Source organism: Triturus cristatus, chromosome 10, assembly GCF_964204655.1.
Source record: "Triturus cristatus chromosome 10, aTriCri1.1, whole genome shotgun sequence".
Taxonomy (NCBI): Eukaryota; Metazoa; Chordata; class Amphibia; order Caudata; family Salamandridae; genus Triturus; species Triturus cristatus.
Genome location: NC_140593.1, coordinates 593,577,797 through 593,590,606, shown reverse-complemented (window position 1 = coordinate 593,590,606; position 12,810 = coordinate 593,577,797).

The window sequence follows — 12,810 nt, the reverse complement described above, 5'->3', positions numbered from 1 at the left end:
CAGTCCATTTACTGATGGGTCCTTTTAAAATTGGGCAGTTTCTGTGCAGGCCAGGGTGACTCACACTGAGGTGAAACATGGGCCATCAGAAAATTCACATGCACGTACAATATGAGAGGGCAAACAGTGCCTACACATGCGAGACAGAACACATAATGAAAACAATAGAAGGATGATATCTCCAAAGTACATTAATCTGATGTGTCATAGGTGAATTTTCACCAAGAGTGTTATACTCAGGCATTTTAATCTTGTGCATAATGCATACATATCCATGGGGGCAATATGAAAAATGTACACACATTGTTCAGTACCCTCTGGACAAAATACATTTGTAATGTCACAAATGAGCATGTGAAAACCTCATGGACTATGACATCACACAGCACAAGCAATGTGTGTTCAGACTTCCACTGTCCAAACCAGCAGTGTTACTGTATGGCTGCAAAAACACTGCATATCCCTCCCACCCTTAAATGCAGCCATGAATCTGTGGAAATAAGGCTACGCACGCCATTTACATGTCAGCATGCTAGGCAGTGTATCACACAATTGCATTACCCAGTCTCAGACCAACTTTTGTATTGTTATTGCTGAAGAAGGGCTGTAGAAATGTCCATGTTGCCATCCTCCCCAAATACTCACATTCAATATTTACTAGGCCATGTATGGAGCATGGAGTATGAAAATGAGGATGCTTCCACATTAACTTGCACTCACAGGCACATACTACAGCAGAGCAACATCATGTGAGCACTCTTTGCACTCTCAAACTTTCACTCTGAAACACTTACCAGTACATCTGGAGCACCATATAGCCTCCCATACTGGAAAGCACCTCGTCCACCAATACCTCCAGCTGCTCTGTAGTGAAGGGACGGGCCCTGATGTTCTCAGTTCTCGCCATCACTTGGTCCAGGAGACAGAAACAGCAGCAGTTGGGGATGAAAAATGGCAGGCAGCAGTGTCTGGATGCAGTAGAAATGTGTGGCTCTCTCACAGACATATATGGCCCATGGGGTTGTTTCAGTGGTACTCAGCTGCTGCAATTGGTGTTCCAGGTCAGTTTATTCAAATGTAACCAATAACCGGGACCGCGGTGGTGGTGCATATCTACCGCTGGTTTTAAATGTGTATTTCACTACTGCGATCGCGGTTCCCGTTGGCTGGTAGGGCATGGGCATTGGTGGTGTCACACCGCGGGGCCCAGGCGGTCGCTACCGCAATTGTGCATCTTTCAATTGTACCCAATGACTGGGCCGGTGGTAGCAGAACATACCTACCGTGGGTTTCAAATGTGTATTTCACTACTGCGATCGTGGTTCCCATTGGCTGGTAGAGCATTGGCAGTGACACACCGAGGGGCCCAGGTGGTCGCTTCCGCAATCGTGCATCTTTCAATTGTACCCAATGACCGGGCCCATGGTAGTGGAGCACGCCTACCGCGGGTTTTAAATGTGTATTTCCCTACCGTGATCGCGGTTCCCATTTGCTCGTAGGGCATGGGCATTGGCGGTGTCACACCGCGGGGCCCAGGTGGTCGCTACTGCAATCGTGCATCTTTCAATTGTACTCAATGACCGGGCCCGCGGTTGCGGACCACGCCTACCATGGGTTTTAAATGTGTATTTCATTACCACGATCACGGTTCCCATTAGCTGGTAAGACATGAGCATTGGCGGTGTCACACCGCTGGGCCCATGCGGTTACTACAACAATCATGCATCTTTCCATTGTACGCAAGGGCCGGACCCGCGGTAGCAGAGCACGCCTACTGCGGGTTTCAAATGTGTATTTCACTACTGCGATCGCGGTTCCATTTGGCTGCTAGGGCATGGGCATTGGCAGTGTCACCACACAGGGTCCAGGCCATTTTCCAATTGGTGCTAATGACCGTGATTGTGGTGGTGGTGCACGCTAACGGCACCTATGGACATGTCATGCTGTAGCAATGGCAAAGGCCAGTTATCATCATTGAAAAGTACACACTTACAATTAATCATGCCACAATATTGTTAAATTTAATGCTGGTGTGACATTGAACTCACTGATGACTACACATGCCATGTCAGTGCATAGGATTACATGCATTGGTATGTACTCCCTCACGTCACATATGATATTTGTGTGCATGTACACAGATCTGTTGTGTAATGGACTCTCACATTTGTAAACATGTCAATGTGTGAGATGGCTAATCAACCCACAGTAATGATGGACTGACTACATAATGTGCCTATTTCACTGTATAGATTGCTGAACTCATTTTGATAGTTGATCTTTATACACACACTGTGCCCATTGTGTTGTTAATGTGCGCTCTGTCTGACTCACGCAAGAAGGTGTGGCAGGTACAGCAGCTACGTAGAAGCAGCAGTGTTGCTGTTTCAAACATGTGCTGTGTGAACTACTCTCAGGGCTGGTGACACAAGATGTCAGAATGTACCATTTTACACTCACATAGTCTGCATCTGTTTAGGGGTACTCAGTATGTACATACTGAATACGTGTACAACTACTTGAGATCAAGGTGTCTCTGCATGTGACTTGTGCTGTAATCTGTTGTTTCAGTCCAGTCATTGTTGGCACTGTGCCAGTCAAGATGTAAGATGTTGGACACATCTCATAGGAGAATTTAATTGACATGTGTCCCCTATATTTTATATAGGAAGCGACCAAATGTGCATCGTCCAGTCACATTGCTGACTGACATGGAGGATGAGGACATCATACGTAAATTCCATTTGGATCGACCTACCCTTCAAGACCTATGTGGTCAGTTGGAGCCCCATCTGAGGCCTCGCAGAACCTATCCGACTGCTTTGACACCAAGAAGTAAGGTGATGTCGGCCCTGCATTTCTTTGCAATTGCTTTTTTCCAGTAAATGGTGTCCAGCGCAGGTGGGATCTCTCAACCAATGTTCAGCATGGTGCTACGTGATTTCCTATCGGCAATGATGACATACAAGGACCGCTACATACATTTTCCCAGGAGACATGAATTGGCAGCTGTGAAGAGTGATTTTTATGACCTTGCCCACATCCCTAATGTTGTGGGCGCCATTGACTGCACACATGTTGGCCTGGTTCCATCACAGGCACGTGAGCACATATACAGGAACAGGAAGCATCTCCATTCCATTAATGTGCAAGTGGTATGCCAAGCGGATATGATTATCTCCCATGTCTGTGCCAGATTTCCAGGATCAGCACATGACTCCTACATACTGTGTTACAGCATCGTACCACAGCTGATGGCAAATCTGCATCCGGAGTGTGCGTGGATTGTTGGTGAGTACGCAGAGTCAAGTAGTGTGCTGTCTGTGTGACATGCTGTCTCCAGCTACTGTTACATTACAAAATTGGTCTGTGTATCTCACACCTAGGTGACTCCCAACCGGCCTTGGTTGCTGAGCCCACTGGGGAATCCCAGGACCCCGGGTGAAGTCCACTACAATGATGCACAGGGGAGGACACGTTGTGTGGGGGACCGTACTTTTGGTCTTCTGAAGTCTAGATTCCGGTGTCTGGACAAGAGAGGAGGTGCACTACTCTACTCTCCCCAAAAGTTGCGTCAGATCGTACTTGCATGCTGCATGCTCCACAGCCTGGCCTTGCGCAAAGAGATCCCCCTGCTCCTGGACGATGATGAGCAGCAGATGCCCCCCCTGCAATCCCACACATGTCCAGTGACGATGATAGTGGAGAGGAGGAAGGTGTCGACATGCGTCAACAGCTCATCAACAACTACTTCCCTGGTACAACAGTGACATTGTCTGCTGTCTTTGATGGTAGTGTCAAAGCCTAGAGGACCTTTTTGACTGCTGCCTGTTGTTGGCTCTGTGCTGATGGCTGATGGTTGTGGCACAGGGTAGTTATGACCTGCCACATGATGTTTTTGTTGATATTGTTTCTCATTGTAATGTGTGCTGGTTTGTGTACCTTAATAACTAGTGTTGTGTACTAGCTGTGATGCCATCACCTGACAAGTAAAGGTCATTCTGTTGTGTCTTTCTAGATCCCTTCAGCCTCTCAATGCCTCGTCACAATCAGAGCTTCTGGTACATTGGAATCTGAGTCAACATTGTACATACTGGGATAAACATGGAGCTGACACAAAGACATTGGTGTGTAAAGAGTGTTTATTTACAATGAGTATTTGTGACAGACAAGTGATGTTTTCAAAAACAGATGCTAAGTGAATTAATGACTTGTCAGTGATGGTAAATGAGACAATAGAGTAGTCACCACATCAATGTAGTGACACAGTCCAACAAACACCTGCCATCAACATGGAAGTGTGGGTAAGGATCGTCAACAAAGTCAATGTCAAGGGCAAAAGAGGTGCGATCGTGTCTGGCTTGCCACGTGATCCTCCCGTGGTTTTCTCGGATAGCTGCTTTTGTGTTTTGCAGGGGGGGCCACTGCTGCAGGGTCAGCGGTGTCTGAGGAGTCATCCTGTTGCAGCTCACCCCTCTCTGTGGCCGCAGCTGAGGTGGTGGGAGTATCATCCTGCGGGCCACTGGAGGGGGGTTGAGCTATCCTTTGGGCCGCATGACTGTCCCTCAGAACACCCAGGAGCTGGTCCATTCAGGTCCATAATTTGGTCTGTACGCGTGTCCATGTACCTCAGCAGCAGGCGGAGCTCACGCACTTCTCCCAAAACCTGGCCCACGTGTCCCTGGGTTTGCTCGTATGCCCCAAGGACTCTGGCCATGTTGGCCAGGGCTTCGGTCCCAGTGTCCTCTCAAATTTGTCCCCCAGTTGCCCTCCCACCTGCCCTGCTGTCTAGGTCCGCTGGCGTTGACACTTGACGCACCCGCAGACTCTCCCTGCCCTCCTCTGATTGTGTGGTGGTGTTGGTAACCACTGAGGCAGGGAGAGTGTTGCAGGCAACACTAGTGGTGGTGGTTGAGGCTGCACAGGTCATTGCAGCAGGGGTCAGCGCGGTTGTTGTTGCTGAGGTGGTGGTGGTGGGGACAGTGGGGGCCTGGGACGTGGTGCGCTCTGGCAGTCTGGATGGGCCAGGTTCTTGCTCCTCATCCGAGAAACATAGGGAGTCTGCATCCGAGAGTCCATGTTCCGGGGGGGGGGGGGGGAGACTGGCTCTGCAGGTCGGTGTTGTATTCTGCAGCAGTTGCTTGTGGATCTCCTGTTGAACAGAGGTGAAATGGTCAGTGCACCCCACAAGCTTGGTGTTAGACGTTTGGATGTTATATGTGATACACAACACAGCTTACATAGATATCACTTTGTATGGCTGCAAGGTACTGCGCATCATGACATGATGTGGAGGTACCTACATTACTTGTCCATTGTGTGACATGTAAATAGATACCATGTTCCACGTACAGATTGTGTGATTACAAGGACATGTCGTCATCTAACGATTTTCGGCACATGAACTGTATGTGATGCGGCTTTTTGGTTTGCTCTGCATGGAAGACGTTCCATCTGAGCAAGAACTAGCCATTGTAATCTTATGCATACCTTTGTCATATCATGTACTTTACTTTCTTTTACCAACTGACCCTGCATGTTTTGTGTTCATATGGGCCTTCATGCTCTGACACCATGGCACTTACACATAGCATTCAGTGCTGTGTATGATTGTGCCCTGAATTTCTTCAGCATGTGACTTGGTGATTCAGACTTTAATTTCTGTGACAGTTACATACGCTTAGCTGTCTGCACACTGGAAGTGGCTATTGGATCTATGCCAAGTTGGGTGACATGTGAGGGCTGGTGTGGTCATATGGCTCCATGCTTTTTGAGAGGAATGGCAGGGTGCACTACCTGTTCTGTGACACAGTTGAGGGAAATTGCTGCCACATGGTTCTGGGTGTGGGGGTGTACCATCCTGCTGAGCTGTGGGACAAGGTGTCCTGGTGGGAGTTAGAGTGCTGGCTTCCCACCTACAAACACCCCTCCCTGTTAAGATGGCTAACTGCCTGTAAGTTTGAAGAGAGCAATACTATGTCTGTCACATGTTTGTGGGAGTGGGGAGTGTTCCATCCTGCTTAGCTGTGGGATAAGGGAGCTTGGTGGGAGTTGTAGTGTTGGCTTCTCACCCACAAACACCCCTCCCTGTTAAGATGGCTACTTAACTGTAAGTTTGAAGAGAGCAATGCAATATCTGTCACATGGTTGTGAGTGTGGGGAGCATTCCATCCTGCTGTGTTGTGGGACAAGGGGGCCTGGTGGGAATTGGAGTGCTGGTTTCCCACCCACAATCACCGCTCCCTGTTAAGATGGCTACCTACCTGTAAGTTTGAAGAGAGCAATGCAATGTCTGTCACATGGTTGTGGGTGTGGGGCGTTCATCCTGCTGTGCTGTGGGACAAGGGGGCCTGGTGGGAGTTGTAGTGCTGGCTTTCCACCCACAAACACCCCTCCCTGTTAAGATGGCTACCTACCTATAAGTTTGAAGAGGGCAATGCAATGTCTGTCACATGGTTGTGGGTGTGGGGAGCTTTCCATCCTGCTGTGCTGTGGGACAAGGGGGCCTGGTGGGAGTAGTAGTGTTGTCTTCCCACGCACAAACACCCGTCCCTGTTAAGATGGCTACCTACCTCTAAGTTTGAAGAGAGCAATGCAATGTCAGTCACATGGTTTTGGGGGTGGGGAGTGTTCCATCCTGCTGAGCTGTGGGACAAGGGGGCATGGTGGGAGTTGTAGTGCTGGCCTCCCACCCACAAACACCCCTCTCTGTCAAGATGGCTACCTACCTGTAAGTTTGAAGAGAGCAATGCAATGTCTGTCACATGGTTGTGGGGGTGGGGAGTGTTCCATCCTTCTGAACTGTGGGACAAGGGGGCAAGGTGGGAGTTGGAGTGCTGGCTTCCCACCCACAAACACCCCTCCCTGTTAAGATGGCTACCTACCTGTAAGTTTGAAGAGAGCAATGCAATGTCTGTCACATGGCTGTGGGTATGGGGAGTGTTCTATCCTGTCGTGCTGTGGGACATGGGGGCCTGGTAGGAGTTGGAGTGCTGGCTTCCCACCCACAAAACCACCTCCCTGTTAAGATGGCTACCTACCTGTTGGGTGAAGGTGAGCAATGGAATGGCTGCAACATGGTTCTGTGTGGGGGGAGTGCTCCATCTTGCTCAGCTGTGGGACAAGGGTGCCTGGTGGGAGTTGTAGTGCTGGCTGCCTGTACACATGCACCCATGGAAATATTGCTAGCTACCTTTGGGGTGATCCAGAGGAAGCAAATGTAAGATGTGTGAGACAAGTGTTGAGAAGAGTGTGGTGCACATGAGTGCATTTGGGCCTAGGAAGTGTAGCTTGTAGATGTGCAAGAGAGTACATAGCAGTGTAATGGTAGACATTTGTTGGTACTTATCAGCCTCCAATTCCCTGGGTATTCCTGTGAGACTCTCTGGATGCAGTATGGTAAGCACCTTCTCCTACCATTCGGTGAATGTTCATGGTGGAATGGGAGGGCCACCGTTAGTCCTCTGAGCCAGCTCGTCGTTCTTGTCGGCACGCTCTTTCACCTTGGACTTGAGGTCATTCCACCTCTTCCTGATCTCCTTCTTGGTGCGTGGGATGGTCCCTACTGAATTGACCTTGTTGACTATCCTTGCCCACATTCGATTTTTTGTGGCTAATAGTGTCTGTTGGACCAGGCTTCCAAACAAATGTGGTTCTACTCCGATTACCTCATCTACCATCACTGACATCTCATTGTCAGTGAATTTGGGCATTTTCTTCTATGACATGGTGTGTGATGTGCAAATGTGTGAAAAGTGCAGTTGTGAAGGTGGTGGAGTTGGTGTGTGGTGTGTGTGTGGTTGTGCTGGTGTGATGTGTGCAGATTTGCCTCTCCTATGTGCTGTGGTGTTGGGTCCTTCAGTTGTGGAGTTGTGCAAAGGATTTTGGTCAGGGAAGGGGCTGGTTTTATACTCAGCTATGTGGGTGGGTCAAAATGGAGTATTCCTGTCAGCTATGTTGTGTGGGTAGACCTGGGATTTGTATTTTTTACTTGCCATGGGGATGTGTCATTGGGGTGTGTTAGGTGTTTTTGAGGCTGAGCCAGATTAATAGCCACACTTGGGAGCCTTGTTGTGTGGTTGCTTTTGACCGCCATTACTCTTACGGAGTGACCGCAGCGGTTGGAATACAACAGCCCTTCCGCCGGTTCTCTCATTCATCAATAGTTGCGATTGCGGCATTGGGAAACAACTGATCAATCCGCTGTCACCGAAATCTTATCCTCATTTCACGTGCGGTTGATCCGCTGTCCGTGCAGCGGTTTTGGGTCTTTCCACATCAAATCCGACCGCCGTGGGTGGATTTTCACCCGCTCCTGATTTACTCAAATCTGTCCACCGCGGTCGGATTTCTCTGGTGGTTCATCCTAATATAACTGCCGGTTTTTCCACGGTACATGCGGACAGTTAAATTCCGCTACCACGGCGGTCGGAATAGTTTTCCAACCGCCATCCTTATCAACCCCTATGTTATAAAAAAAATGTGTAAAAACCAGTGGACAACTACATCTTCTATTTGTAAAAAAGTTACATATTTACCAAGTTCTACATTATAAAAAAAGTTACAAATTGTTTCATGCTGACTATGCTTAAAATGATATGTTTATGTTTAAATATGTACTAAATATGCAATGTAAGCAAAAAAAGTATTATTTTTTTTATGACAATATATATTAAAAAATATTTACTAAAACAAAATACATATTATTTATTTACTTGACTCTTTAAATGAAAATACAAACTTTAATACAATATAAATATTGTATTGTATTTAATTCCTATATTCATTGTTGTTTTCTGTATTTACAATAAAATAATTATCTTAAATTATATATCACACATATATTTTTTTAATAAACATACAAAGCATACTATTACTACTTAAACAGAGAGTTGTATCATTAACCTTACTTCAAAATAAAGAACTACTATTTTACTATTCCCTCTCCATACTATATCAACTCAGGAAAACTGCAGGACACTAAAAATATATAATTTACTATTCCCACTCCAAACTGTATTAACTCAGGGAAGGTGCTGGACACTAAACATAGATAATATGATATCCAACTCCAAACAAGAAAAAGTCAGGGAAGGTGCTGAACACTGAACATATATAACTTACTATTCCCACTCCAAACTGTATTAACTCAGGGAAGGCGCTGGACACTAAACATATATAATTTACTATTCCCACTCCAAACTTGAAAAAGTCAAGGAAGGCGTTGGATAGTAAACATATATAATTTACTAATCCCACTCCAAAGTAGAAAAAGTCAGGGAAGGTGCGGAACACTAAAAATGAATCATTTATTATTCCCACTCCAAACTGTATCAACTTAGGGTGGATGTTGGACACTAAACATATATAATTTACTATTCCCACTCCAAACTGCATTAAGTCAGGGAAGTTGCTGGACACTAAACATATAATTTACTATTCCCACTTCAAACTGTATCATCTCAGGGTGGGTGCTGGACACTAAACATATATAATGTACTATTCCCACTCCAAATTACATTAACTCAGGGAAGGTGCTGGACACTAATCATATATAATTTACTATTCCCACTCCAAACTACATTAAGTCAGGGGAGGCGCTGGACACTAAACACATATAATTTACGATTCCAACGACAAACTATATTGACTCAGGGAAGGTGCTGGACACCAAACATATATAATTCACTATTCCCACTCCAAACTACAATAAGTCTGTAAAGGTGCTAGACACTAAACATATATAATTTACTATTCCCACTCCAAACTACATTAACTCAGGGAAGGTACTGGACACTAAACATATATAATGTACTACTCCCACTCCAAACTTGAAAAAGTCAGGGAAAGTGCTGGACACTAAACATATATAGTTTACTATTCCCGCCCCAAACTATATTAACTCAGGGAAGGTGCTGGATACTAAACTTATTTAATTTACTATTCCCACTCCAAACTAGAAAAAGTCAGGGAAAGTGCTGGACAATTAACATATATAATTTACTATTCCCACTCCAAACTTGAAAAAGTCAAGGAAGGCGTTGGATAGTAAACATATATAATTTACTAATCCCACTCCAAAGTAGAAAAAGTCAGGGAAGGTGTGGAACACTAAAAATGAATAATTTATTATTCCCACTCCAAACTGTATCAACTCAGGGTGGATGTTGGACACTAAACATATATAATTTACTATTCCCACTCCAAACTGCATTAAGTCAGGGAAGTTGCTGGACACTAAACATATAATTTACTATTCCCACTTCAAACTGTATCATCTCAGGGTGGGTGCTGGACACTAAACATATATAATGTACTATTCCCACTCCAAATTACATTAACTCAGGGAAGGTGCTGGACACTAATCATATATAATTTACTATTCCCACTCCAAACTACATTAAGTCAGGGGAGGCGCTGGACACTAAACATATATAATTTACGATTCCAACGACAAACTAGATTGACTCAGGGAAGGTGCTGGACACCAAACATATATAATTTACTATTCCCACTCCAAACTACAATAAGTCTGTAAAGGTGCTAGACACTAAACATATATAATTTACTATTCCCACTCCAAACTACATTAACTCAGGGAAGATACTGGACACTAAACATATATAATATACTACTCCCACTCCAAACTTGAAAAAGTCAGGGAAAGTGCTGGACACTAAACATATATAGTTTACTATTCCCGCCCCAAACTATATTAACTCAGGGAAGGTGCTGGATACTAAACTTATTTAATTTACTATTCCCACTCCAAACTAGAAAAAGTCAGGGAAGGTGCTGGACAATTAACATATATAATTTACTATTCTCACTCCAAACTGTATTAACTCAGGGAAGGTGCTGGACACTAAACATATATAATTTACTATTCCCACTCCAAACTACATTAACTCAGGGAAGGTGCTAGACAATAAAGATATATAATTTGCTATTCCCACTCCAAACTACATTAAGTCAGGGAAGTTGCTGGACACTAAACATATATAATTTTCTACTCCCACCCAAACTATATTATCTCAAGAAAAGTATACAAAAATATTATTTCTAAATGTAATATTACCAAACAAATACATAAAAACATATAAAATAATACACATTATAAACATATGTACATATTTCCATTTATGGAAACTTGTCCAAAACTATGTGAATTTTGCAATTAATTTTATATCATAAGCAAAAATATTATTTTGTGTTTTGTAAATTTATTTAAAAAATTTCGAAATATCTTTGTTTTAATTTAAACATAACTCAACGCAATTATTTACAAATTTCACAAAATATCGCAATTTTAAAAGTAAATTCAAAATGTATTTTTTTTCAAATATATTAAAAATTAATTTTAAAACTTTAAAATTATTTAAAAAATACCCCCATCATTACCTAAAACACACTCCGAGAAAAAAACATATATTTTAAAATATATTTGTTTGAAATTTTTAAAATGTTTAACTTTTTTTTAAAACACTCTCCACCCATATCCCCTATAAAGTCCAATATCCAGCTCCTAAAACACAATTTTAAAAATAATTCATTTAAAAAAAAAAAAGAACATTTAAATGTAAATTGTTTTTTTTAAACACTCCCCACCCTAATCACCTATAACCTCAACATCTATCTCCTAAAACACAATTTAAAATTTCATTTACATTAATAAAAAAATATTACATTTAAAAATCTTTTTTTAAAACACTCCCCACCCTTATCCCCTATAAACCCAACATCCCGCTCCTAAAACACAATTTTAAATTTCATTTATATTAATAAAGATATTTAAAATTAATTTTATTTTTTTAAACACTTCCCACCCTTATCCCCTATAAACCCAACATCCCGCTCCTGGAACATTTTTTATATAAAACATATACAATTAATTAAAAAATATTAATAGATTTAAAATTATATTATATATTTAAAAATTCACATTTACAAAATCGATTTTTTTTATAACAATATTTTTAAAATCGATATTTTTATCAACGATATTTTATACACCACAACAAATCGATTTACTTGACATCGATATTTTATACAAAGATATTTTTGAGTTTCGACATTTTAAACTCGATATTTTGTACAACGATATTTAAAACATGATATTATGTCTTCTTACCTGGAGCCTGGAGCTTAATCGGATAGATACATACCAACAGAATGAATTGTTATTCCTTGAGTAAAGATAACACTGGGAGAGTGTGACAGGCTCATGAGAAATTATCTGATTTGGCTCAGAGATATGATGTTGCTATTGAACATACAAAGGCTTTACTGAAAAATCATAGACTTACATTTAGCGATCAGGACATAGAGAATCTGAGATTACAGAATTGAAGACTCAAATTTGAGAGTTAATTCTAAACTTTCGGATTTAGAATTAATAAGACTTCTTATACAACAGATAATTCGCACATTTTTGCCTATGAATAGAACAACGGACGCGCATGTAACTTTTATGAATGTTAGGACACTCACAAAGGAAAATCGAACACGCTGAGAACAGTGCTAACGACTATGGTAATTCTCCCGCTAAAGCCAGTGAGTTAATGTGAGAACTGCAGAGGTTCCAAACCTACCTCTCTCTGGAAAACCAATCCACGATGTAGAAGTTGCAAATAAATCATTGTCAAACCCCCTTACTGAAGAAGTGCCTTTGAAGATAGCGACATTTAAAGATAATCATCCATTTTTCGTGTGTGATTTCAGCCCTGTGTCTGTGTTAAGATGTGATTTGCTGTGCAAGTTAAATTGTACCGTCTATTGTACACAAAAGGGAATTGAGCTTTAGACAAACAA